Source organism: Equus przewalskii, chromosome 22 (genome assembly GCF_037783145.1).
Source record: "Equus przewalskii isolate Varuska chromosome 22, EquPr2, whole genome shotgun sequence".
In the NCBI taxonomy this organism is placed as follows: domain Eukaryota; kingdom Metazoa; phylum Chordata; class Mammalia; order Perissodactyla; family Equidae; genus Equus; species Equus przewalskii.
In genome coordinates, this window is record NC_091852.1 from 8,933,001 (window position 1) to 8,959,948 (window position 26,948).

Sequence of the window (26,948 nt, forward strand, 5' to 3'; positions counted from 1 at the left end):
AGCTATAAGACCCTTCAGGGGCAGCCACGCAGCAAATAAAGGCATTGATTGGTTGTTGGGTCAATTTAGCCATAAGGGTACAGAGCATGGCTCTTTTGAAAAGCCTAATGGATTAGCTACACAACCAGTCCCACTGTAGGCCTTATTTTTCAAGTAACTTCATGACGGTTTTCCAGCTTGGCAGGGAACTAACTCTTCCTCCAGAGCGAGCTTCAGAGCTGTTCTTGTTATCAATAGTGGGGCACAGAGCATTAGACACAGCGGGCTTTACAATTTAATGAAAACAGCTGTTGAAACAACAATTAAGGCAAACAATAGTTTGCATGGAAAACTATTAATTATGTAAAGTTATGCAGAAAGTGGAATACTCTTTTATTCAGGGCCTTCTAAAGCAACCGAGCCGCCTTCATTCCGTGGCGCTCAAGTGTCGGGAAGTGGGGGTGCTTGTAGGAAGCAGCCCCATTGCGTGTGGGTTGAATGTGAGCAGAGCTCCAGGCTGCCAGTTTGCTGCAAAGCCAGTAACGGGTAAAATATTCAGGAAAAGAGTATCAGTTAAATTTACGTTACCTTGGGTACCTCAGATCTTTTCATACAAACTCAGAGCTGTGTTTTCACATGTATCTGAAATTCAATTTGAGCTTTGTAGTTGGGATCTCTACTTTTGGTTTTTTTAAAATAACATTTCTATAATATGCCCCTTTCCGGCCTCACTCACCCTGAGAAGTTATTAACAACAACATTATTTTCTAAGTCATTAGTAAGGCACTGTCAGAAAGGAATCATTGTCGAGGAATTGGTGAAAGAAGGTTTTCATTCCATTAGGATGGACTCTCAACCATTCCTCTCCACCTCCTCCTCTAAATGAACAACTCATCTCTCCTTCCACTCTCTCCTCTTGCAGGGGCTTTTAAATTCATTGCCTGCCTCTCTGCAATTTCCATCCTTGACTAACAGTGCTGGGAACTGACTTATGGCCCCTCACCTACCCTGTGTTCCACATCTCACTTTCTTCCTGGTGTGGGAATCACCAAGCCAAGAAGTCCCATTAAGTAGGTTATTAACTGTATACATAAACATTGCCTCCTGCCTACAGGTAGATTTATTCCTTGTTACTTCCAAGTAACTGGTTTTAACACTCTTTCCAGCACGCCCAACACCTTTTATTTGACTATATTGTTTTAGAAAGTCCTTTGGGAATTTAGCTAATTTCATGCTGGAACTTATTAAGTGGGATTTGACACTCTTTGATAATTCCAATAAACCATTAGTCAAGTCTCACTCCCTTCAGGGAAGGAATGAAAGCTTTATTAGTCAGAGGGTCTCTATTCTAAATATGTCACCTGAATTTAGGAGCGTGTCTGTGGTGAAATGCAATTGACTTTGTGATTGAATAGAACTTTCCTGGAAACTGTAAGAAAGCTGTCACTGGCTATCAACAGTAAGAGAGCATCTGCTTTTTTCAGAAAATTCTCATTAGGTTCACCTGTGCATTTTGAAATAATTCAGTGAACTTAATTTCCTGACCTGTGAATGTTAATAAAATGAACAACACACACACACACACAAATTCTTTCTAAAGTATTTGGTTTAATCCTTTCTTCCACCCAGGATACAAAAATACAGAACAATGTCCTTCTCTTCTATGAATAGTTTAAAAATCTTGAGAGATTATATCTTTAGAAGGCCATAGAACATAACTGAGTGTGCAAATGAAATTCATTACTAGGGTCACAAACAATAATCCAATTAACATGTATTTGCATAATGCTTTGAAAATCATTCTAAACTCAAAACCACATTCATCTTTGAAATATAACGCAAAACAAGGACCATGTCCCAGCATATTCCAGTTCACACTTTGCACTGGAGAGTACAAAACAGCATCAAGATCGCAAAAGCAATTATTCCAGTTATCCAGATGTGATTTTTCAATCATTCTAGGAATTTTTTTTTCAGCAGTCCTTATTCCGTGGCACCACTCACAGCTCTCAGGCTGGCATGGTGCTTACATCTCTTCATTATTAATTCAGCTCATGGAGCTTAATTGGACAAGGCTAGAGCGAATTTGACAAACATCACAGCAGCAGAAAAAGCAATCACTCTTTCAAGATGAAAATTTGTTTGATGTCTTACTGTGTAACTCATTTACTCTCCTCGGGAGTCATGTGACCTGAATGTTAATCAGCCATTGATTGGTTTCTCTCCTTGGACAGTCACGTGACTCGAATATTAATGGGCTGGCACTCGGTAGCGGTTCTGTTAGGCAACCTTGTGATTGGCTGCCAGGTTAAGATACGGAGATAAGTGGGTGCTTGATGAGCACTTGACAGAACTTCACAGAAAATTAAGGCCCTAAAATAGCATGAGAAAGTCTTGTCAAATCAAGCATGATTATCATTGAATGCTTAAGGAATTCATCATCTGCATGAAATTGATACACTTCAGCACCAGCAGGCCCTGGAGTCAGCAGGGACTCATCAGATTTTTATTTATATGTGTTCACCAAATCACATTAATTCTGAGAGCTAAAACATGCTAAGGATGAAGGTTATTTTCTGTTCAATCTAATTTATCTATGACAATAATCATCACTAATAATGTGTCAAATTGGATAGCAGTCATTTTATGCATGCATGCTGATTTGGAAAATAGTGTTAAACCATCCCGCGGTAATTAACAACCGGGAAAGGTATGCCAGGCCCGAAGTAATCAGCATATCTAGATGGAAAATTAAGTTTTATAGAATGGATTTATAGATACATATCCTTATTTAATTCGGAATATAAATTATTCCCGGTAAAAGCCGACATCATTTTTATAACATCATTAAGGCCAATAACCATTGAGGGACTCGCATCCTTAATTTGCTCCATCCTTCATTTTTTCTCTCATTTTCTATGGTTAACTTTCTAATAGGTGTCACTTCCTTCTTGGCAAGTCCTCGTGTTAGCCAGGTTTGGTAGGGCTAAGAGATGAATGAATATGCATTGGTTTAAGTGTTAATCATGGATGAAGGACGCCGCATCATACCTCTTAATACGCAATGCTTTATAATTATTTGTGGGGTTGGCAGGAGGGCATGGCAGAGAATACAAAGAGGGGGGTGGGGCCGGACTTGGCCTTTTGGTGATTTTCTATTCTTTCTCCTCACAAAGGGACAATAGGAAATTTTGCAGATTAACTCATAAGGGATTAATGTTTCTTAGGGAATCATTTAAGCCTAAATTGCTTTTGTTGAAATACCTTTTACGGAGCACAACTTGGTTTGTTTGGATTTTTTGTAATAACCTCCTGCTTTATAGGGAATTATTGGAGTAATGGAATACTAGAGTAATGAAATCTTAAAGAAATGTTCATACCCTTTGGTGAGCGGTGCTAAAACGTTTGAGAGGAGAATTCCACCTCAAAAAGAAGGGGGAAAATAAATGCGTATAACTGTTGTTTCTTTCCCATCACTCCCCCTGGCCCACCCCCATCTTAATCTCCTGTGCAACCAGGACGGCCCCTTATTCTCTCCCCCTCTCTCAGGAGGTCTCTTTATTGATTAAATGAATCTGCTCCAAAGGCTGGCTCCCAGGCTCTTTGATCTAATCCGATCTGATTTTATCCTATCGCTTCAGCAGGACATCGGAGAATTAACAATAAGCAGCTTTACCACAAGTGTTTAATAACTCAACACAATCTCCTTATGGCTCCGAGCTGCTCATGTTCCCATCCAGTCCCCCGGCAAACAGTGTAACAGATTGGCCATCCCCCCGAACCTGAGGAATTTTCATGCACTGTGAAACTAATCGCTTCAAGTTCCTTCATAAATCACACAAAGCAGATTTTAGCATCTTAACAAATTGAAAAAAAAAAAAAAAAAAAACCCTAACCAGCAGAGTGGGTTTGGGGGGTGGGGGGTGGCAGAGAAGACTTGCCTTGCAGCTAGAAGGGGGTGGGAGAGGCAGGCATTCTGATATTGCACTGGGGGAGGGGCAGATGTAAAATGACTTGTCTTCTCATGCAATGTGTTTCTCATCTCCTTAAATTTTAATGTGAATGAAATAATTTGGGCAGGCTCAAACCTAAAAAACGCTCCAAGCTCACAATGACCTTATTTTGTTTTTCCACTGTGATGGAAACGATGTGGTTTCAAACAACAGGCCTCCTATTGTTGTTCCTGTGACAGCCCTTGAAGTATGCAAGAAGCACACAATTAAACAAGGATTGTGCGTCCCGCGTGGTGCAGACAGCTGAGATGTTAGGCTGAAATGGTATGTTCTCTGGATTTCAAGCCAGCGTACATACATAAAGGGGCGTCTTAAATGATCACTCAATTACAAAAGGCTATTCTTGAAATGCCATTTTTTTTCCCAGGGCTGTCCCTGTATATACATCCCTATCTCTAAATTGCAATGGCAGAACTTAATTAATATCTGCCTCCCCTCCAAAAGAATGTGTCACATCCCTCTTTTCTAAATACCACAAGCACAGGTAGTGAAGGTGATTCTGTCCTTTTCTGAGGGCAGAAATTTTGATGTAATGCTCACCCTTGCGCCAGAATAGACGGAGATGGGAGTCTGCGAGAAACTGGGAGGCGAAATGGGCTTGTGAAAACTGCCGGATTATTAGTGCCAAGGGGAAAATATCACTCTAGCACTAATCTAAAATAAAACATCTCTTAGTTGCTCTATTTAATACCTACTGTACATCAGAAGTACCTATAAAAACATGTTTCATAACAGAGAAACAGCTCCATCTCTCTCCCTCGGTCACGGCTCCCTCCATTACCCTGGCAGTTCTGTGATTTCTCGCTACATCAGCAGAGTAACGAAGTGCCCTCGAACTGAACATCTGGGGGCAGAAAGAATTTTATGACTCCGGTTTAGGCCAGATTACTATTACTATAGTGAGATCTTTTTCCATATCCCTGGGGCCCAGGGTACTTTCAAACTCACTCAGATACAGCTGGATGCTTCATTATTGCTTTCCTAAGTAAAAACATTTATTTTTATATCCTTCTCTCCACCCACATCCATTCATCAGTATATCCAGATTTTCCCATCATTATATGAGTCCAGCATTTTGAGACACCTCCCCCTCTCTCTGTGCCCCACTCCCCCAATGTCTACTCTGATCTTGTGATCTACTCAATATGGACTGGAACATGAGCATGAATAGTGTTATTATTTCCTCTTTGGCAATGCCTTTTGCCTTAATTTTTTTTTTCCAGATAAACTATGTCATAACAGAAGAATCCCTGTGAAGTTCTCCAAAGAACTCTATGCTGCTTCCAGACCGGGGAACTGTAATTATGCCTTGCATAATTAAAACAGAAAGAACGTCCCCTGCCAACTGTGAGTGCCCCTGTTTACATCACAAAGAGATAGCAAAATGTACTCAGGAAGGTTCCAGCCAAAGTAATTGAGAGGGCTGCCTGAACCCACCTGTGCCGGTTAGGAGAGGGAGAGACGGGGAGAGGAGGGCCCGTCTAGAGGCATGTTGACTTTTCCCACCTGAGCATGATGTCACAGAGTTCAGTGACTTTGGGGACTGGTGTTGACTGAAATCTTGTTGAGCATTTAGTCCAGGTGCTTCTACTGGAGAGCTTCAGACCTGTCACTCCACTGTGTGGTGGCCTTCAGATGTTCTGGATCCCTGCACTCACCGGCCAAAGTTCAGAGCATTAGGCCAGTGGGGGAACATGTTCTTGACATCAAGCACAGCAAAGAGGAACTGCCTGCAGTTCGGTTCAATTCACAAGCTTGTCTTTCTTTGGATCTTTCTCTGTAGGCTGCTGCAGTTGGAACATGAAAAACAGAGAGAGACAGACAAACTGAGGAAGACAGAGAGAGAGAGAAAAGAAAGGGCATTGAGGAAAAAGGAAAAAAAAAAAAACCAAAGCCACAAGTTGAAAAAAAAAATCCCTATAAAATAGAAGCGCATTATGTTTTTGTATATTTTCAAAATGTAGCCAAACTAAACCATTAAATGAGGATTTTGTTTCACAAAGTCTGCAAACTATTCAACCGCTAACCCACTATACCAAGAATGCGGTGCCAACCAAAATATGTCAAGATTAGTAGTACTCAATAAAATCTCAAAACCAAATGACATGCAAGCTGTATTTCATGATTAGAGAGCTTCCTTATGTCAAGGAACATACATATTAACTTGTTTAAACACAGCGATGGGCTGTCACTCTGTTTGTCAAAAGCAGAGGAAGGAGAAGCTAGTGCTTACCAAACCATCCAGATGATACTTCACGCTTTCTATCCGCCTGGCAGACAGCATGGACACCATCCAATTTATCTTCACATCCTCTGAGAGAAGAGGAGCTGAAGGAGTGGGATGGGGAGAGAGAGAGTGAGAGAGACACCACCTCCCACTTTACAAGATAGGGGAGTAAAAGCAGCGTTTGCAATCCCCTTCCCCAAGGCCCTGACACAAGGACAGAGCTGGGATTAGAAGTGAAAATGCCAGGGCTGGCCCGGTGGCACAGCAGTTAAGTTTGCACATTCCGCTCCGGCGGCCCGCGATTCGCCAGTTCGGTTCCCGGGTGCAGACATGGCACCGCTTCGCAAGCCATGCTGCGGTAGGCACCACACATATAAAGTGGAGGAAGATGGGCATGGATGTTAGCTCGGGGTCAGTCTTCCTCAGCAAAAAGAGGAGGATTGGCAGCAGATGTTACCTCAGGGCTAATCGTCCTCAAAAAAAAAGGAAAAAAAGAAAAAAAAAAGAATTGAAAATGCTTACTTTTTTCTACCAAGTCACCAAGTCACCAAAAATTACAAAATGCAAACACCTCGAATCGGTTTTTTTTAATCCTCGAAACTAACATTTGCATAATGCTTTAACAACTACAAAGGGCTCATTTACATTTTCTCACTGAATCCTCACCATTCCTGTAGTATTATCCCCATTTTACAAAAGAGAAGCCCAAGTCTCAGAGAGATGAAATGACACGCTCAGGCAGCTACAGCCCCAAACAAGCAAAACCAGGGCAGGATGCTTCTGTCTCCCGCCTCCAAACCAAATGGGAACTCCACAAAACAATGCTGTTCGTCCCAAGGCAGCGTCTCTTTCTGCACCAAAATGTGTGAGTTTGAGCAGCATTCTAAAAATGGAGAGGGGTAATTATTTCCTTCTCTGACTGTCAACGGCAACGAGCTGCTGTGTGCTTCTACCTGGCAAGAGAATGAAAGGGAGGCTGTTCGCTCATTTACAAAATACCGTAGAAAGGTATGTGACTGTGTTAGGAACACCTGAGGGGGCTTTCAGACGGAGAGGAAAAACCAGAGCTGGTTTCACCCATTATTTGGGTGCTTCTTCACTTGTGTGAGCCTGGCAAGCCCACCCTGATGCTGCTACAGCAACAGGGGCTGCTCCCACACGCAAACTTTTAGCTGCCTCCATTTTCCCACCCACCTGTCCCCCTACATCCACACATATCCTTGTTCTCATCAGCCCTCGTAATGCTGAGGAACCACTGTCTCCCTTTAACTGCCACGTGACTGCCTCGGGGTGTGGTGGAAGAGAACTGGAATTCAAACCAGTGTCTCCTCTGACATATTACAACGCGGTTCCTTCCAGTCTGCCCTTCACTCCTCAGCCTGAGGGGGCCAGCAGAGCCTAAATGTGCCGGTAGTGTCAATTCCCAGCCATCGACCCCCCTCCTTGGCCTGATGAGAAGCCAGGCCTTTCAAGATCTGGGTGCTGCTTAGCATTCTAGCTTCAGCCCCTGACACTCATCCACATACACCTGACTCTGCTTTACTTAACAGATGACTTCCGTTAGGAGCTGAATGCATCCCCCCACCAAAATTCATGTGTGGATGCCCTAACCCCTAGTAACCGAGAATGTGACTATATTTGGAGACAGGGCCTTTAAAGAGGCAATTGAGGCAAAATGAGGTCATATGGGGAGTCCTAATCCAACAGGACTAGTGTGCTCATAAGAAGAGGAGATTAGGATACAGAGAAAGATCACGTGAAGACACAGAGAAGAGACCACATGAAGACACAGTGAGAAGGCAGCCACCTGCAAGCCAAGGAGAGAAGCCTCAGAAGAAACCAACCCTGCCAACACCTTCATCTTGGACATCTAGCCTTCCGAACTGTGAGCAAATTCATTTCTGTTTTCTCAGCCACTCCATCTATATATTTCATCACAGCAGAAGCCGCCCTTTAGGGTGCCATTCCCCTGGTAACGTCTCTGCCCCCTGGAGTTGTGCATTCCAACTGCCCTGACCAGGAGGGTCTCTGAGGATACCCTACAGGGGTGTTGCCCCTGGTTCAGAAACCACAGATTACCCCCTGGAGAGTCCTACAAATCAACGTTGTATTAAAATTTCAGTTTACTAAAGTTTTACTGGTCTTAATACTTCCGGCTGGGATCACCATGTTACCTGTGGAGTAGAAGGATTTCCTATTCTGTATTCAAACCAGACTTTTCCAGGTTTGTTTGTTTGTTTAACACTGTCTTCAGTGGAGCACCATCTCCTCTCTTGTTTTCTTTGATTCAGAAATGAACATGAAACAAGGACTTAATGGGGCCTGGTAAAGACACATCTAGTTGGCCTGCACCTGCAAAGACTCCTCTTCCAAGACTGTTCGATGACCTACTTACCTGAGCTGGGAGCAGAATGGTTAAAGCGCTCGGAGGAAATCCACTGTAAATAGCAAGGCTGTGGTTAACCTAATCCCCTCCAGAAGACTCTCTCCTGAAGTCCCTGTAATCAACCCTGTAGTATCAGGTGAAGGTTCTTGATTATCTCCCTGTGGCATTACGTCTCGCCACACAGTTGATAACAAACTGATGGATTATCAAACAAGATTACAGCTTTAGCAAATAAAATCATGTTTTGTGTTAAGAGAGAAAATGCTTACTACCCCTATCTGCCTGGCTAAATATTTACTTATCACAGGCTTTCTAGGGTCCCTGTTCTTTCAAATCTGATTTTTAAAAAACAACACAGAGGTTAAGTTAACAAAAAGGGAACACACTGTGCTGTGACACTAAGCTAAATGCCCCTCTGGGAGAAAACAGGGGCTGCCTAAAAGGTCCGACTAAGTCAATCCAAGGGCTCAGGTGCTAGTGAGATCAATGGGGACACGCAACAAAAACAGCTGCATGTGTTAGGAGGGGTCCACACACCAGCCTTAAAGGGAACGTAAGTGAAAGAGAGTAGAAATCCAGAGCATGCATGCGGTTGTGTGTGTGGGTAAGAAGGGGAAGCTGGGCTTGGATAAAGACTCATGCTGATCTAGTGCTTTACACCTTTCAAAGCCCTTTCTCCTCAGGACCTATATTCCTCTCCCCATCCCCCATATCCCATTGTCTCCAATCTCTCCATTTTACAGCGGACACAAGTGAGGCCTGGGAGAAGTCAAGTGACTTGCAAAAGTTCTGGAAGGCAGGACTCAGACCCAAATCTTCTGATTCCTAGTGCGGCCCCCTCTTTGCTCCACCATGGGGATGCTCTCCTAAAGGAAAGGAATGGCACAGGGCTTTTTTAAAGTTTCGTGTATTCCTATTGACAAACCTGAAGTTAAATTATTATCTGGTTTAAGACTCGTGGGTAGAAATGGATGTAACTCAAAACAGGAAACGGGCATTTAAAAGTGCTGATCTTTTAAGAGAGAGAGAGAGAAATAGATTGGTTCGGAAGGTTTATACCGGTCAGTCTGTCTGTTACCATCCCAGGCAAGAGTACAGAGCACCGATAACAGCCAACAAGGCTAGTTGTGGAACAAGTTATTTCAAACGATCTGACTTCCTTCTAGGAACGACAGATCTTGCAAACATGGAAGGGCACAGAGGCGGGATTCTCTGCATGTGAAATTCAGAGAAGCTCTTGGTTCCAGTGACTTTCTCACCTGCCACACACAAAATAGCACTGGGCTGACCTTCGCTGCAAAGGAATTTCTGTTCAGTAGACTAGGGAGATCCACAAAAGCACGGGCACCACGCTCTACGCTTCTGCCTACGCTTTGTCGTGAGGCATGTGGTCTTCCAGGCAAATGGACCAGAGGATCCTGGAGGGAGCACATGCTGCCTCTCAGGCACCACCCCCGAGCATCCAGGCTTCTACACACACATTGGCCACCCAATGAACACTACTGAGGGGAAAAAATAAGTATAACACAATAAAAACATAATACTGTATTTCTCTTTTGTAATGGTATATCATCTACAAAATGTATCAAACATAAACTAGTGAAATCATGACTTTTCCCTTTTAATAATTAGAAGTTTGAAAGGAGATAGAAAATTTTAAAAATACAATAAACAATTCATTTCAAGTTATCTACAAGTTTATATACATATCAGCAATGAGAATACATCTCCCCTCCCCCGCAATCTTTTTCCCCCATCTCCAGAAAGATTATCTCTTTACAGTTTGGTGTGTACCCTTCCAGTTCTGTTTCTATCATATACATGTACCTTCTTTGATTACGCATAATATATTTTATATATACACACACACCTATGTACTTCTACCAATATCCAGTTTAGCTTTGTTTAATATTATATAGATGAGGTTATATTTCATACATGGTTTTGCCACATTATTATTTTTTAATATTACATGTTAAAGATCTTCTCAGGTGAGTAGACAGAACTCTATCTCATTCTTTTTAACTGCCACTTAGCATTCAAGAGTATGGGAGTCCCATAAATTATTATGAATCCTCCTATTGATGGACATTTAGGTCCTTTCCAACTTGGGGCTACTATAATCAACAATACCATAAACATTCACATGTGTATTATTTTGTGGGTGTGGTGAAAATTGTGAGTTGAAAGAAATGGCTGTTTTTAATTTTAATAGACACTGCCAAAATAGCTATCAATTTACACTTCCACCTACAGTATGTGTCTTCCTACCCACCTCACCAACACTGGCTACTATCAAATTTTTAAGCTTTGCAAATTGCATGGGCAAAAACTACTTCCTCTTATTCCTTTTGCTGTTATTTGTCCATTTTCTATGGTTTTTAGGGAGTATTTTTAATGAGTTCTGGGAACTCTATATATTATCAGTCATAATCTATTTTGAATTACAGAGATTACATAATCTATTTTGAAATGTATATTTTGAATTGTCATAAGCTTTTTTGTCTTTTGTCCACAGAAGTTTTAATTTTATATTATGAAAATCTGTTAATCTTTTTTGTAATGGCCCTGAGTTTTGGAATCTTAAAAAGGACTCTTTCCACTATGTTTGTATATTTACCTCCTTGATGCATCTGGAATTCATTTTTACGTATCTAAGAAATAGGGCTCTCACAGTATTTTCTTTCCAAATAAATAGCTAACGTTCCCAGCCCCATTATTAAGTAGTCCAAACTTTGCTCTCTAATCCGAAATGCAAACCTTTCCGTATAGTAAATATCCACACATGCAGGGGACTCTCCAATGTCTATTGAATGATCTCGCTCTCTCTTCTCCAGTCATTCCAACACCATTTCAATTGCTATGTCTGCACGTCAGGTTTTGATATTTGGCAGAACAAGTCCTCCTTCAGTGTTCTTTTTTCAAAATCTTCATAGCTAATATTGTACATTCTCTCATTTTTAAAGCTTTTACTTTTCACATCAAAGAGATAAATATTAATTTTAAAATATGTGAGAGATAGAAAGAATAACAATAAAATGAATACAAATGCAACCCACATCCTACATTTTGTCCTCAAGAAAAATTTTAAAATCAGTGTATTTAATTACATTAAAAATGCCGCTGGAATTATAAGTGGGACTGCATTGGATTTATATATTAACTGGAGAGAACTGACATCTTTTAAATATTAAATGTTCTGAAACATGGTATTTCTCTTAATTTTAAGATACTTTCCATGACCATCAGTTAAATCGTATATTTTTCTTCATTTAAGTGGGCACATTACCTAACAGTTTTTGTTGCTTTTGTGCATACAGCGTTTTAATGATCTTTCTAATTATTTACTGTGGAGATCCAGAGAAGCTAATGGTTTTTACAAGTTGCTATTGTAATTCTTACTAAATACCCTTAAGAGTTTTAATGTTTGAGTTGATTCTTTTGGATTTTTAGACAGAATATAATGTCTATATACACACAATACAGTCATGAACTGCATAATGATGTTTTGGTCAACAATGGATCGCATATGTGACAGTGGTCCCATAAGATTAGTACCATATAGCCTGGGTGTGTAGTAGGCTACACCATCTACGTTTGTGTAAGTACACTTTATGATGTTAGAACAACAATGAAATCGCCTAACAATGCATTTCTCAGAATGTATCCCCAACATCAAGTGACATATGACTGCATGTATTGGGCAGCCCTACCTCTGTCAGACCTGCCAGGGCCCCATATATTTGTTCTGGTCCTGGCTGCAGCTATGTATATCCTGTCTCCTTCAGTCCCCGGGGCCAGTATCGCGATACCATCTGCTTTCGTCAACTGCTATGTCCAGACCCCTCCTGTGAGGTGTGTAATAGCACAACCGTGGAGGTCAATCGGCTGCTGTTCCTGGAGGACCTGGAAGATGATACTGCCTCTGTGTCCTCTCTGGCTTCCACAGCTTCTGGGACTGAGTCATCATTCACTCTGTCCTCTGCCTTCTCAGAAGTCCCTCCAGGAGACCTAACACCATCCCCTCCACCTGACCCTTCCCCACCGCCCCCCTCCGTTCTCTCACCTAACCCAATGACACCCTTAGCTGACTTTCTTTCACCCTCACCACCGGGTCACTCTATGCCACCAGAGCCTTTTCCTCCCTTGGAGTCCAAATTCCCAGCAGACCATTCCCCACCCCAACCCCTTGCCCTTCCCCCTCTCCCACCACATGACACCCAGGCAACGGGTCCTATTCTCCAACCAGAGGCCACTCTGTCTCTGAATACGATCTTCTCTCTTGACCGCACCCTTTCCCAAGATATTAACGCCTTACCAAATTTGTCCCAGATAATGAATCCCAATGATTCACTGGCTTGTCATCACGCACCACCAAGCCTGTCTGTCTCACCACCGACAGACCACCCTTTAACTGTGACTCAATCTAAATCGGTTTCCATCTTATTGAAGTCTGTTCCAGAGAACTCATCTCCAGATAGCCCTGGTGGGTTGTCCACTTATGTCCCAACAGTCAGAGGCACTGACCATTCAAGTCTGTCAATTTCAGAATTCTCTTGTTGTCAGGCTCCTGCCAAGAACATGTTCCTCCCCACATTATCACACTCTGATTTTCAACGAGAGCAAGTTTCCCTCCGTCTACCAGAGACCTGTCTCTGGGGAGACTCTGCTACCAATCACATGGAGGCCAGCAGCCATTCTTTCCTTGGCCTTAACGGCCAGGCATTCTTGGCAAGACAAATAAAAAAGAGAATGGATTTCCAGATATTAGAGAAGAAAGAAAAGGAGGAAGGACTATTTTCAAAACAAATGTGCTCAGAAAACCAACGGATGTCTTCAGGGAATTCATTGCAGCCACTTGACGTACAAGACACCACAGCCCCCAAAACTGGCTGGGACATCACAGGCAAACCAGAGCAGCTGAGCATTTGTCAACAGCTACTGTATGTCAAGACTTTGGGAGAAAACTTGCAGCAGAAATATACCCAGCTCTTTTGGGGTCTTCCCTCTCTGCACAGTGAGTCCCTGGTGGCCACTCTCCTGGTTTCTAGTAGTAGTGCCCCACTAGGGTCTCATTTTGTCTTATTCAATGGAATCTGTAATGCTTCTGCAGTCAAGATGTGGGATCAAGAATCTCCACCACTTCCCCATTCTCACCCTCCTCCCCTCCCCGATGTACATCCGCAACCCTTCTCTCAGACCAACCCCCAATCCCAGCCCCCACCTTTCACTCAGGTCCAGCCCCATGCCCACCTTCAATCCCCACTCTCAATCCTACCATCTTCTTCTCCATCCCAGATTAGGGACCATGGAGTGTCTTTCCATAGATCCCAGATTGAGTCAGACTCTCATATCTCAACTGAAAATCAACACCTGAAATGGCACATGTTGCAGAAGCAACAAGAAAGTCTGTGGGGTTTAGTCCCTGCATTCCAAAAATCTCAAGAAGCCACTTGTCCTCAAGCTCTCACCCCTCCTTTGGTCAGCCAGTCCTCCCATGCCTATGTACCAGTCTCTGTCCTTCCTGGCCATTTTCATATCACCAGTGAACCCCAGGATAAAATGGAGCTCCACATTCCAAGGAGGCTATTCTCACACTGCTGCCTCCATGCCAGTAGGAATCTAGAGTCTCTGTGTAAATGCACAGAAACATCTCAGCAAAAAGGCAGACATGCTCACTCACAGCTCCGTCAGCTTCAGGGCCAGAGTAGCAAGGATCGAGCAGAGACTGAATTGAGTTTCCCAGGAAGCTTCCATGAGACGATCTCAACAAAGTTTCAACTAAGGCAGGACATGAAGAGGAATCTTGGATATATCCTAGAGAAGAGCCCAGAAGATAGTCCTCCAAGGGTCTCAGAATGCTACCTACTAAAGAGTCTGAGGGCTGCCTCAGAGACAAAAAGTAGCTGTGTGTGTCACTCAAGGAATTACTCAGGGAATGAACTCTTAAATGTCTCAAGGAAGGACACAGACCAGAATGAAATGAAAACCATTCTTAGATTACATCTAAGCCAGAAGTTTTGGCAGATCACTGCGGGGAGGAGCCCCCTTGGGGTGTGTCATTCATGGCTGGCTGAGGACAACCCATCCCCTCCTTCTGGGAGTTCCCAGAACAATATGGAAAACAGAAATTTGAAAAACATAACAGTAGGTGGGGTCCACCCCCAGATGACCACTCCAGAGCTTTCTTTTCTGGATCCCAACACCCGACAGGTGCTAGAAGCCCATATTATAAGGTTTCGTGTGAGTCAGAGGTGGGGCCTACCCCTCAAAGTTCTTGAATCCATAAAATCCTATAAGTTGAGAGAAGCCAAAACATGGCCTCTTCCCCAATTTGACTTTCTCTCCTCAGCCACCTATATTTCTGGGGTGGATTCCAAAGCTGAGGTTTCCAAGCCCCTTGAGGGAAGCTCTAAAAGTTTTCAGGGAAATAAGGTGAAAACAACGAATTCAGTCCCCATCCTGGATCTTCCACTCCCTGCTACCTCATCTGTGGGCAACGAAGGACAGGGGGCCCTAAAACCATCCCACTCTGATATCGACCGGGAGCTTGCCAAGGACATCCAGGCAATCGAGCATGGCAGACAGACTTCAGAGATCCTCACACACAGCTTTATAGACAAAGTGAGTCACAGTAAGACTGCACTAGACAATAACAGATGCAGCTGAGAGGTGCCCACAAGGCAAGCTGGGGCTGGACATGTGCCAAGGGATGAGAATGTGAGTTCCAGTGATAGAGAGGACATGATTCAGGGCCAAAAGATAGTGGAGAAGAATTGAAAACATTTTTCCACGTCCACCATGAACTTCAGGGAGATATTCAAGGCTGAGGAGCTGTGCGTTCTTACATCACAATCTTGTGACATCTTGACAACCAACAAGTTGGGAAGCTCCCAAATGGTAAATATCAATGTGAGCAAAGTAGAAACTACCCTGACCAGTGAATGTCCCTCACCAAAAATACCAGTTCCCCAAGATTCCAAACCATCAGACATTAAAAAACAGCTCCCTACCGAGTTGAAGTTTCAATTGAAGAGCAAGGAACATAGCCAGCCTAAAGGCTCTCCCGCTGACATATCCCTTACTTCAGATAGCTTGCCTTCGACTCCTCACTGACTCAGTCCCAGAGCGTCTCCAGTGGGGACATGGGAGCTTCCCAGGTGCTGCAAGTCCACTTGGAGGACAATGGAGATTGGCGGGAACCCTGGGCCTCTAAGCATGTCTCATGGAAATGCCAGGATAGGAATTTCCCACCAGCTGCAAAGACAGTGAGACCTCTGGACTCCAGAGCAGGAGAATGTGGAAGCGAGGATTCAGGAGTTGGGACGTCTAAAGCCAGAAAGAAGAGCCACTCTATTGAGGACAGAGAATTAGAGGGCACTTCCCCGTATCTGTCACAGAATGAACAGTTTCCTCCTGAAAGTTACTTCAGAAAAAAAATGAGGCAGTTTTTTCAGTGGATTAATTCCAAGAAAAAAATCACAGGGCAGGAAAGTCCCCAGCAAAAAGCCAAGTTCACGTCAACCTTTGCACCGCTCTGAGACCCAGCTCAAAGTGAAGCTCTCGTGAGCTGTGGGCCTCCTGAAGCTCATGAGCTCATGGCAGCCATCGGGAAGATCCTAGAGGAGAAACTGGCATGGAGATACGAACCTGAGGCTGCAGAGTTAAGTCAGCAGAAGGGGGAACTGCAGGCCCAGGTAGAGCCTGACGAGGGGCATCCCTCCAACTACGGGGCTCTCTCTGACCCACAGCCAGGGGAATGGGCAAGGACCACATCCTGCAGCCAAGATGCTGTCCCTCCTGACAAGAGTTTTCGTACAAGGGTTAGACAGAAAAGAGACAGGATCAGACAGCCCTGGAAAGTTGTGGCCTTCAAGGACCAGCATTTATGCCAGAGTCAACCCCCTTCCCCACCCTACAGGGAGTCTGTGCCCCATCCAAGACCCACCTGCATGCATGATGTATGCCACGTCCCTCCGGCCACCCTCACCTCTAATGAAAGCACTGTGTTCAGAGATCTGACTCTTCTATTCAAACAGGAAATGCTTCTCCAACACTTCCAGGGAGGAAAAATGTCCCCAAAGAAATCATTCAGTCCTTGTTGAGAAAGCATTGCAGTTTTCACGAGAACACATCCTCTGATGAGAACCATGGTTAGCACAACCAAGGATACTGATCGTCCTCAATAAATGTTTCTGCTAGGAGAGAGTAGTGTTCTCTGTGTGGTGCTTTGGGGGAGTGGGTTTGGGGTTCCCAGCGCTTATGCTCAGGGAAAGGAAGGAGGGAAGTCAGCTCTGACTGATTTCCTCTTTTGGTTTCTGCAAGATGACCAGTCCCTTGTAGGGGGCCTGACAGTGGCTTTCTCAGTTTTATCTTGGGTCCTGTATTTGACCTTATTCAGATGTCCTGTACTTAAAACACTTTACTTTTTCATAAAAAGTACAAAAAGTTTACTCTAAAAACTTCCGGGCCTTTTCAAAATGAGAAAAACCCTTCAAGTCCAGAACTTGGCTCAACTTGTCTTTCCATCTGCTCCCTCACTATCCTGAACTATACACAGCTGCAGGGTGGGATGCGTTCCTCTGGAAGGATACAGCCAGAATTTCCCCTTGTTGCCTCAGAAAGTTTTGGAATTGGAAGTGTGGGGGTGTTTAGGCCCTGAGGTGAGTGGCAGGGGGAAATGTTGCTCTTGGATCTCTTGGTGAGGAATGAATGTCACCTGCTCCTAAGAGCCTTTCTCTCCCTCAGGAAGTCTGGGTGGTGGGCCACGTCCCCACGCCTCAGCTGACCCTAACGAAAATGGGGAGCAGTTCACCCTTCCCCTTCCTCTACCCTTCCTGGAGCAGAAGGGAGGAGAGAACTCGCAGCTCTGAAAAGGACCAGAGATATGAATATTTTCCTGAAAACGGTAACTTACCTTCATTTAGAAAAAGTTGCTGATTCCTGAGTATCTCACAGGTGAGCAGTCAGTGCAGGTGTGTGTATGGATGGGTTTTGCGATTGTGGACACTGGAGTGGCCAGGGCAGGGTCCAGGAACTGGGTGGGTCCCGCCGAAGAATCTGTTATATGTGGGGTGTTAATCTGTCTGGAAGGCACATTCTGAGCTCAACAATGAGGTCTCCCTGCATGTGAGGACACCTCAAGGAATGGGAAGAGCCGCTCCCGAGGGAAACTTCCTCAGGAGGCCCAGCTTGGTAGAATTATTGCAAGACCAAGAGATCACCTGGCTATCATTTGTAGGAATGGTCGTCGGGCAGCCACCCAGAATTTGGGGCAAAAGGAGAAAACAAGTAGGGAAAAAGGAATGGTGGAGTGAGTGGAAAAGGAAGGAAAAAATGAGGAGGGGAAGAATGACCTTATCATCACTCCTCATGATCCCTGAGGGTCACTTCGAGCTCACAATGTCCCTTCCAGACAGATTAACACCCCACATCCTGGCCATCCACTCCACCCAGCACTACCTTACCTAGGCCTCACCTCCTGGAGACTAATCAGGGCTGGGGGGAGCACAATGATACCACTGCAGCTAAGAGAATTGGGGATAGTCTTCGAGATTGAAGACAGTATCTCCAGGAATGTTGTCAAGGAGGTTGTCCTCTCATTTGGTGCCTGCCTTCCCAGCCATGCTACATCTTACACCAAGGTTACAGTAATTTAGGGGTGTGTTAGTTACTATATAACAAATACCCCAAAAGTTAGTGGCTTAAAAAACCAAGTATTTATTAATTCATAGTTTCTGTTGGTGAGGAATCTAGGCAAGGCCTACCTGGGTTCTCTGCTCCAAGGTCTCTCACAAGGCTGCAATTAAGGTGTCAGCTGGGGCTGGGGTCTCAGCTGAAGGCTTGACTGGGGAAATACACACTTCTTCGCTCACTTCTATAGCTGCTGGCTGGATGCAGTTCCTCAAGGCCTGTTGGACTGAGAGCCTCAATTCCTGGATGGCTGTTGGCTGGAGTTGGCCGGAGGCAACCTTCAGTTCCTTGTCATGTAGGCCTCTCCAACATGGCAGCTTGCTTCATCAAAGCCAGGAGAGAGTCTGCTAGCAAGACACAAGTCACAATCTTGTAAACTAATGAGGGAAATGATATCCCATCACCTTTCCCTTATCCTATTAGTCAGAAGCAAATCATGAGGTCCAGCTTACACTCAAGGGGAGCAGTTTATACAAGGGTGTGACTAGCAAAAGAAGGGATCTTTGGAACCTTCTTAGAACTCTTCCTAACACAAGGGTTTCTTCTTGGACATCCCACTGAGTTCACTGAAGCAAAAGTGACCAAAGGGACCAAGTGGATCCTTGTGCTCATCCATATCCACGTCATCAAAGTTAAAGCTGTTTAATGGCTAAGCGGAGTAACGTCTGGTAAGAAAAACATCAAAGAGATTGAAGCATCCAAAGAAGGAGGGAAAGGTGGCATGGAGGTAAAGGCGGTGTGGGGTCATCATGAACGGTAAAGTGAAAGGAGCCCTTAGAACCACCTGCCTCACCACTGCCAGTATTCAGACTTAGAGGGGAGGAAAAATTAGGTGCAAGACGGCTCATCCTCGCTCCGCCACCGTATCTCCACTCTGCTCTAGCTCCCCGACTACAGGCCTAAAGAAGCAACCTTCAGTTCCCATAGAGATAGCCAGGCTTATAGAGGAAGCAAACCCTACAGCTTGCAAGGTTTAACTTCTGCTCTTATTGATATATTTAATATAGCACATCCATCATTTCAAATTTGCTTCTCACAGCTTGAACATCAGAGAGGATGAATCACACAATCGATGGCAAAGCCAGTACTAGGGAATTCAGCATGTAGCTCCCATTCTGGGATGTTTTCCATGAACCCATTGCCAAAGAGCTTCTAACCAAGGGAGAGGTGGTGGCTCAAAAGGGCTGACTTACTGGCTGGGGTCACAAAACAAGTCATACCTGGTGCCCAGATATTTGCTTCTATTCAGAGAAACACTGGATGAGGCAACGAGACAGAATTTGCACACTCAGCACATCTAGGCAGTGAACTGTCCAAATGAGGTGACAGTACCACCCAGGAGTGATCCCACACTCTTGTTCTGCTTCTAGTACTGTTTTCCTTTTTCCCAGATTCCAGTTCCTATGGGAAAGCAGGACTCTTACCAAAAGAAGGAAAACGTATTAGCTGAACAGTGACTGGAGAGATGAGGATGAATTTCTCTAGAAACAGATTTCATGGGCTTGCTGCTTATACCCAGAGATCAGTGCTGTGCAGCTTGGGGGGCGTGGGGGGTGGGGGTGGGGGTCTCATTTACATGATATTCTGTGGCGCCTGAAGAATTTTCAGTGACATAGAATGTGATGGGAATGGGTTACCTGAATTTTTATACCCTCAAGCCCACACTCCAAACCTAATGTCAGGGCGAATAAAATGCATGAATTGACTGGTACCTTGATGTGGCTTGGGTATGGGAACCCCAGATCCCAGCTTCAGGTACTGTGAATTTCTCTGGTACCAGGTGCTGCCTAAGGGAATCAGCTTTCTTGAGGCAGCCTTCACATGGATTAACACTCAGAACTGTGCCCTAATCTGCAGCCACAATGAAGGGGCCAAGGCTATGAGAAGGGGCTCTTCTCTCTCTCTCTTTTTTTTTTTTAAAGATTGGCACCTGAGCTAACAACTGTTGCCAATCTTCTTCTTCTTTTTTCTTTTTTCTCCCCAAATCCCCTCAGTACATAGTTGTATATTTCAGTTGTGGGTCCCTCTAGTTGTGGCATGTGGGACGCCGCCTCAACGTGGCCTGATGAGCAGTGCCATGTCCACACCCAGGATCCGAACCAGTGAAACCCTGGGCCGCCAATGCGGAGCGTGCGAACTTAACCACTTGGCCACGGGGCTGGCCCCGGGGCTCCTCTTGAGGCCTTTCCTCTGGAACTTCCATTGGCCCTGGATCAGAGCCTAAATTAGGCTATTTTCCTGGGGTCACAAGGACACGTTTGGTCTTCCTTAGGGAGGCCAAGTGGAAGCTCAGAGATTTGTGGAGGCTGCCTCCCTATCTCTCCCAGGAGACTCGGGGTCTGTTCCTTCCTTCTATGGGGGCCAGGAGGTAGAGAAGGAACTGAGTATTATGCAAGTTTAGCAATGCTTCACTGTGGGAGGGGGTTGGGCTGACAAGAGTAGGTAATTTTCCTTTGCAGGGATTCTTGCCCAGCTTGAGGCAACCTTCATTTGAAGCAGGATAATGCTGTTTCTACCCTCCACCTGAGGGGACTCCAGAAGGAATAAAAGTTACCTTTCCTCATTTGTCTTACAGGAAGTTCTGGGCTTCTGGGTTCAGGAGTTATTAATGGCTTTCATGTTTCCTGAACCCAAGGAGAAGTTGTGAGACACCTGTTGTACAGTCCTGTCCAGACCCTCATGTGGGAGGAGACTTTAGCTGGCTGCTCCAAGGAGAGAGGAGATAGGGGTTGACACAAGTGCTGGGGTGAGAGAAGGAGAGTTGCCTAAAGGTAGCAGTGGCTCCAAGACCCTGAGAATCAGGATGTAGACACGAGTCCCTTAGGTGGACGGGTTCTGTGTGGAAGTCCTCTAGGAGACAGCACAATGTTTTAAGGGATGAAGTGATGATGCTGAGATGACTAATCATCAAGCCCCATCATCTTGAGAGCTGTCGCAAGACACGGCATTGCTCACACTTAGCACAGAGGCTGTGCAGCCACTGGCCTTTCAATGGGCCTGAAGGGCTTGGGCAATGAAAATCCCAGGGGCAACCAAGATGGACTCAAGATCACAGGCTCTTACCTACATATTTGATGGTGAATACTTAACTAAATAGGCAAAAAGCTCCCATTAATGACTACTATTGTATATCTTCCTACCCTTTAAAATGGGGTCTTTGAGCCAGATTTAATTTAATTTAGAAAAATTAAGTACTGCTTATTGTACTTCAATGTTGTGAAACAAATTTATGCTTTTTATGTATATTATCCCATTTAAACTTTACAATGCTTTGAAGTAGGTTTCTTTACCCTCTTTTATAGAAGGGCACGACCTGAAGGACAGAGAAGGTAATATATATTCAGAGTGCTAGCACAGAAGAGGGAGCCAGGGATGGAGAGCCCCCTTACGCTGTGAGGGATTCTTTGGATGTAAATGATGGCAAGTACAATTCAACTGACTTTAAAAACAGGATCTGTTGACTCAGGCACCTGAAAAAGGTCTGGGAGTAAGGCTGCCCTCAGGCAGGAGGATTCATATTGGGGCTCAGCTGATGTCATCAAGTTTCAGTTTCTATCCATTTCTCTGCTCTAGATTCTGGACTGGCTACCTTGTAAGTCTGTCTGGCAAGTTCGTAGCTACATCTTCCAAACTAAAAGCACAGCTAAAAATGGGTTGTTTCTCCCACTAGTCCCTTCAAAAGTCCCACTGTGCCTTATTGTCTCCAGTTGGGTCACATGCCCATCCCTGACCAATCACTGTTGCCAAAAGCATGGACCAATCTTTTTGGCCAAGCCTGACTTCAATGCCCTCCTTTAAAGTAAGAGCGTTAGTGATAAACAACTCCACTTGACATGGACTGAAACTGACAACGGGGTTAGATCCCCAGAGGGCAAAAGAAGGACTATTTTTAGAAGGTGAGTGAATGCTGAGTGTCAAAATAAAAACAAAAACAAAACGGATGTCTACTTCAGCCCTCTCTCTCACCACCCCATTTCTGCCTTCTTGTCCAGAGTCATGCCATGGACTGAAGGTTAGAGTTAGAGGAAATGCCAATTCTGTGGAGGACAGGAAAGGAACTCAAAGTGGAAGGAATCAATCAGAGGCCCCAACATCCATGCGGATAGACCATCCAATGATCTGATCTCTCACTGTCTGCTCCTTCTCATCTTAGAGTCCTTTACCTTCATTCCAGTTCAGTTATGGCCATATCCTAGAACTTATCACCAGCAACACTTGTGTGTTCTGAAAAAATACAGTCTGACATTCCACCCTTTATCCTCTCAGCTTATGCCCTCAGCATGCTAATTCCTCAACCTATTCAGGAACTACAAGCCACTCTATACTTTCCCCTGCTCACCTGACAACCTTTGTCTTCATTTCCTCCCTCTCCAAGGAAAACTTCATGGGGCATCACTTAATCCTAAACCTAAATATACTGCTCTGCTCTAAACAGCCTACCCCCTTCTTTCATTCGTCCTGTCTAGCAAAATCCAACTCTGCCTGTTTTAGAACTGCCTTCAAATAAGGGCCTGCTTCCTCTTGGATAAAATCACACAAGTGTGTTTGTGCCCCATAAACTTCTGTTCTACATTTGTTGCTCAGCTCCACCACTGCCTCAGAATCCAGTCATTCCTCCTGTGTTACCATGTGCCAGACGCTCTTCCAAGCACTTGGGACACCCAGTGGAGGCAACAAACAGAGGCCCTGTCTCGGGGGAGCTTCTGTGATTGTTTTCTCAGTCAACTCGCTTGCCTAAGTTCTCAAAACAATTCCACTTTCCTACACCTTGTCCACACTCCTCGCTCATTGATCATATGTGCTGGACCACCAGAGGGAAACAGAGAAGTCATCAGATGGGAACTTTTCTTCATAAAAACTTCAAAACAAAACAAAACCAAAACCAAAATGAGATCCTCCATCTCTTCTTTCCTCCTTCCTTCCCACCATACTGAAAGGTTTCCCTCAATGCTTTCCTTAATCCTCCCAACCTGGGATCTGCCCGCCCTTTCCAAGTCACAACACTTTCACATGTGTGGACTATCTGCCTTAATTATCTACTTTTCCAGAGGACCAAGACTACATTTACCTCATCACAGCTGGAAACACCAAGCAGAGCTCAGAATCCTCTGGAGGAATACATTGGCAATGGGAGGGATCTATGGGGAGGTCCTGCCCAGCATGCTCTGGGGCGGGGCCACGTCCGGGGGCAGGGCCTGAGAGACTCTGAGAGCCTGTTTGGCTTCTTGAGGGCGACGGCACCAGCAACATGGCCAGACATCTCACCTCAGGCTTCTGGAAGATATGAGTTGAGATTTAATTCAAAGACAGGTTCTGAGGAAGGTTTCTGGATGCCTGAGTGACCTTCCCCACTGCCCAGCCTGAAGGATCCTTTCCTCCATCTGCCATTTCCATTACGGTGGGCAGGCCCTCACAGCCCCTGGGCCCCCAAACTCTCACTCCAGGCCCAGCCTTAGAAGGCGCTCAGAGGCCTGGGGGCAGGGCTGTGCCTGCCCAACACCACCCCCTTTGACGATGGCACTCTTAGGAACTCCACCAAGGTGAGAATAGTAATAAATAGAGTAACAATATTGACAACTGTTAAGGCTTCACCTTACACTGGCTGCCTGGCCTTGCACAAGTAGCCTGAGTCTCAGATCTCATCTATTATGTGCAGATACTGATGTGTACTGATAGGGTTGGTCCTCGGAACTGGAATGAATGAGTAAAGAGTTTTGAACAGTGTTAGGGCTGATGTTCAGGGATGGGCAGGGGGCCCTGATGCAGTTACCATGTGGACCTTGCCACCCTCCAGAGCCCAGTGCCTTGGAAGTGCCTGCACGGGTCAGAAGGGCAGTGAGACAGTCGAGGTGGGAGTCCATACACTAAGAAGTCATCATCTCTGATTCTCTGCAGGACAAGTGACTAGAAGGATGCTCACAGTCTGCTGGTTGTTGTTTTTTCAGAGGAGCCAACAGGAGCTTTAACTCCCCCTGGGACCCATCAGAGAGTCTAATAGGAATGGTTCCTGGGAACCCCAGGTAAAGGCGTTAATGTCAGTGGACAGAGACGGTAGAGGCAGAACTGTTCGTCACGCCCTGGAAGATCCAGGACGGCAGGACACGCGGCTCTCCAGCACACAGGATGGCAGGCTTTTTATAGGACAGAATATATCAGGCAACTGCCTTCAGGTGCAGGTATTGATACAGCCATGCATGTATTGAGGGCCCACTATGTGTCCAGGTTCTGTGTTAATTAGGAACCGTAACCGTGGTTAGCTTAGTAAGGAGTGGAAGAGAATCCTTTTTGTGACTGTTTCCCCTGTCAGAAAGTATTATTTAGTGAATTTGAAAGATACAGCAAAGTAGAAGGAAGAACCTCATAGACTCACACCTTTAAAACAACTGCTGTTAACTTTTTTTTTTGAGGAAGATTAGCCCTGAGCTAACATCGGCTGCCAATCCTCCTCTTTTTGCTGAGGAAGATTGGCCCTGAGCTAACATCTGTGCCCATCTTCCTCTACTTTATATGTGGGACGCCTGCCACAGCATGGCGTGCCAACAGTGCCGTGTCCGCATCCGGGATCCGAACTGGTGAACTGCGGGCCACCAAAGCGGAACGTGCATACTTAACACCTGCACCACGGGTTGGCCCCGCTGTTAACTTTTTGATGTAGCTCCCTCCAGATTTTGCTATGCCTATTTTTACTTTGCTCAAATAATATGTGCTATAGAAGAAAAACACACAGTATCATAAGCATTTTTTATTATAAACTTTCATAAGTAACATTTTAATGATATCACATTAAGTGGTAGAATATTGAATTCTACTTTTTGTTTCTAGTTTTTTGAAATTTTAATATTTCATTGTTTCCCATGTTTGGTCATAATTGTGCTTGCTTATGAACTGTCCTGTTCCAAACAGCATAAAGCTTTTCCTAAATGTCTGATTAACCCAAGCTTCTGCCCTGGGCCAATCAGCTTCTCTTCCTCCAGCCTCTTTAGATGATTTATCTACTCATGCGGTTAGCTAAGTCTCAAGCCATTGAAAGCAACTGCTTGCTAAACATCCTCAATGGACAATCTTCCAAACTTAACCCATTGCTTCCTCTGCCCCCACCTCCTATTCCTCTTATATTCCTAGTATCAGTTAGTAGCACATGAACACCCAAGCAAGAAACACAAGAGCCATCCTATACTCCTCCCTCTTTATTTTCCCCATAGCTAGTCAGCTACTGTGTGTTGAGATGGAAACATACGCTGGGTAGAGAAATCCTAGAGTTCTCACAGTCCACTCCATTCTCCCCAAATAGATGGTTAGGTCATGAGCTGTATTTTTTAAATTAATTTTTAATTAATAATATATTCACGTTATCAGAGTCAAAATGAAAACATTCCCATTGCAATGAAATGTCTTATTTCACATGAAATTTTTAATTTCTTTCTTGACTTACTTGCTATTTATGGCAATATAGACTCTTGATTTCCTACTTATTCAATTCAGTTTCTTATGGTATTATCGCTATTTATTTTGCCACCCAAATTGTCACAAATTGACCTAGTTACTTCAGTCTGCCTTCTGTGTTCTCCTGATTTCTAGCATTTCTTACTTTCCGACACAATCAGGTGTTTCAAGCTCTTCATCTACTTTTCTCTGCATCAGCCCTTGGTTCATCCATTTCTCCAAGTAGCCCTGATTCCTTTAATGGAATTTAGAAGCCAAGGTCAAGGGGCTAGATGGGCTCATTATTATTAGGATGTTGCTGCTTCTAGGTCCTGTCAGTGGACAGAGCTAGGGCATATGTATACGTCTACGTATACACACATTTAGTCTTAATTTATTTCTTTATGTGTCTATGTGTTGAAATCATGAGTTCACACCAATAACTCCACTTGCAATATAATGCCACAGGGTTGATTCTTGGTTTCTCTTTCCAAGTTTGTAATTTCTTTCTCTAACAATGAGAAATCTGGTTCCATGATCCTTAATATATTTACATCACCAATCTGGATGTAAGCAATCTCTCATCGCCACCACCGTCCCCTCCATGTATGGCTGTCCTCTTCTGCCACTTGTGTTTAGACATCAACACGCCTGGCAGCTGTGTTATGCAGACACCAACACCTGCACCATGCAACCAGTCTATGCAAAGGTCCTCTTCACCCGCTTGGGCTCTGACACTCTGCTCTGGGACAGTGCAACACGTCTCTAACTACCCCCACCATCCCCCTTTTGTGTGGATGCCTATTATTCTTGGCTCATCTAAGAGCTGTAAGACTGAATTATTCAGGAAGGGAAAAGAAAGAGAAATGCTATATCCCCCCCCCCCCAGCTTTATTGAAGGATAACTTACATGCAAAAAACTGCATGTATTTAAAGTGCACAACTTAGTGAGTTTTGATAATAAAGTCACAAGATAGCAAACACATGCATATCCCCCATTCAGAGTTTTTTAAAATTAAACTTTTTATTTTGAGATGTGTCGATTCATATGCAGTTCTAAGAAATAGTAGAGAGATCTCATGTACACTTTATCATTTCCCTTATTCAAAACATCGTATAATACTATAGTATAATACCACAACCAAGATGATGACATTGATATAGTCAACCTCCAGAACATTTCTATCACCACAAGTGCCCCTCATGTTGCCATTTTATAGACACAGTC

General features: G+C 44.4%; 2 long non-coding RNA genes across 2 annotated transcripts in view; both read right to left on the bottom strand.

Annotated features, from left to right (window-relative positions):
• Positions 1-1,567: 1,567 nt before the first annotated feature.
• LOC139078788 (uncharacterized) lies at positions 1,568-9,251 on the bottom strand. Its single transcript, XR_011531901.1, has 3 exons — positions 8,615-9,251; positions 6,226-6,320; positions 1,568-5,818 (listed from the first exon to the last, which is right to left on the bottom strand). It is a non-coding gene; the product is annotated as an uncharacterized lncRNA (long non-coding RNA).
• Positions 9,252-12,434: 3,183 nt separating this feature from the next.
• Positions 12,435-26,948, bottom strand: part of LOC103544945 (uncharacterized) — a 31,876-nt gene continuing 17,362 nt past the window's right edge. Inside the window, exons 4-6 of the long non-coding RNA XR_011531903.1 lie at positions 23,367-23,569; positions 18,373-18,645; positions 12,435-12,453 (exon numbers count right to left, since the gene is read on the bottom strand). This is a non-coding gene — a long non-coding RNA (uncharacterized lncRNA). The remainder of the gene's footprint in view (positions 12,454-18,372; positions 18,646-23,366; positions 23,570-26,948) is intronic.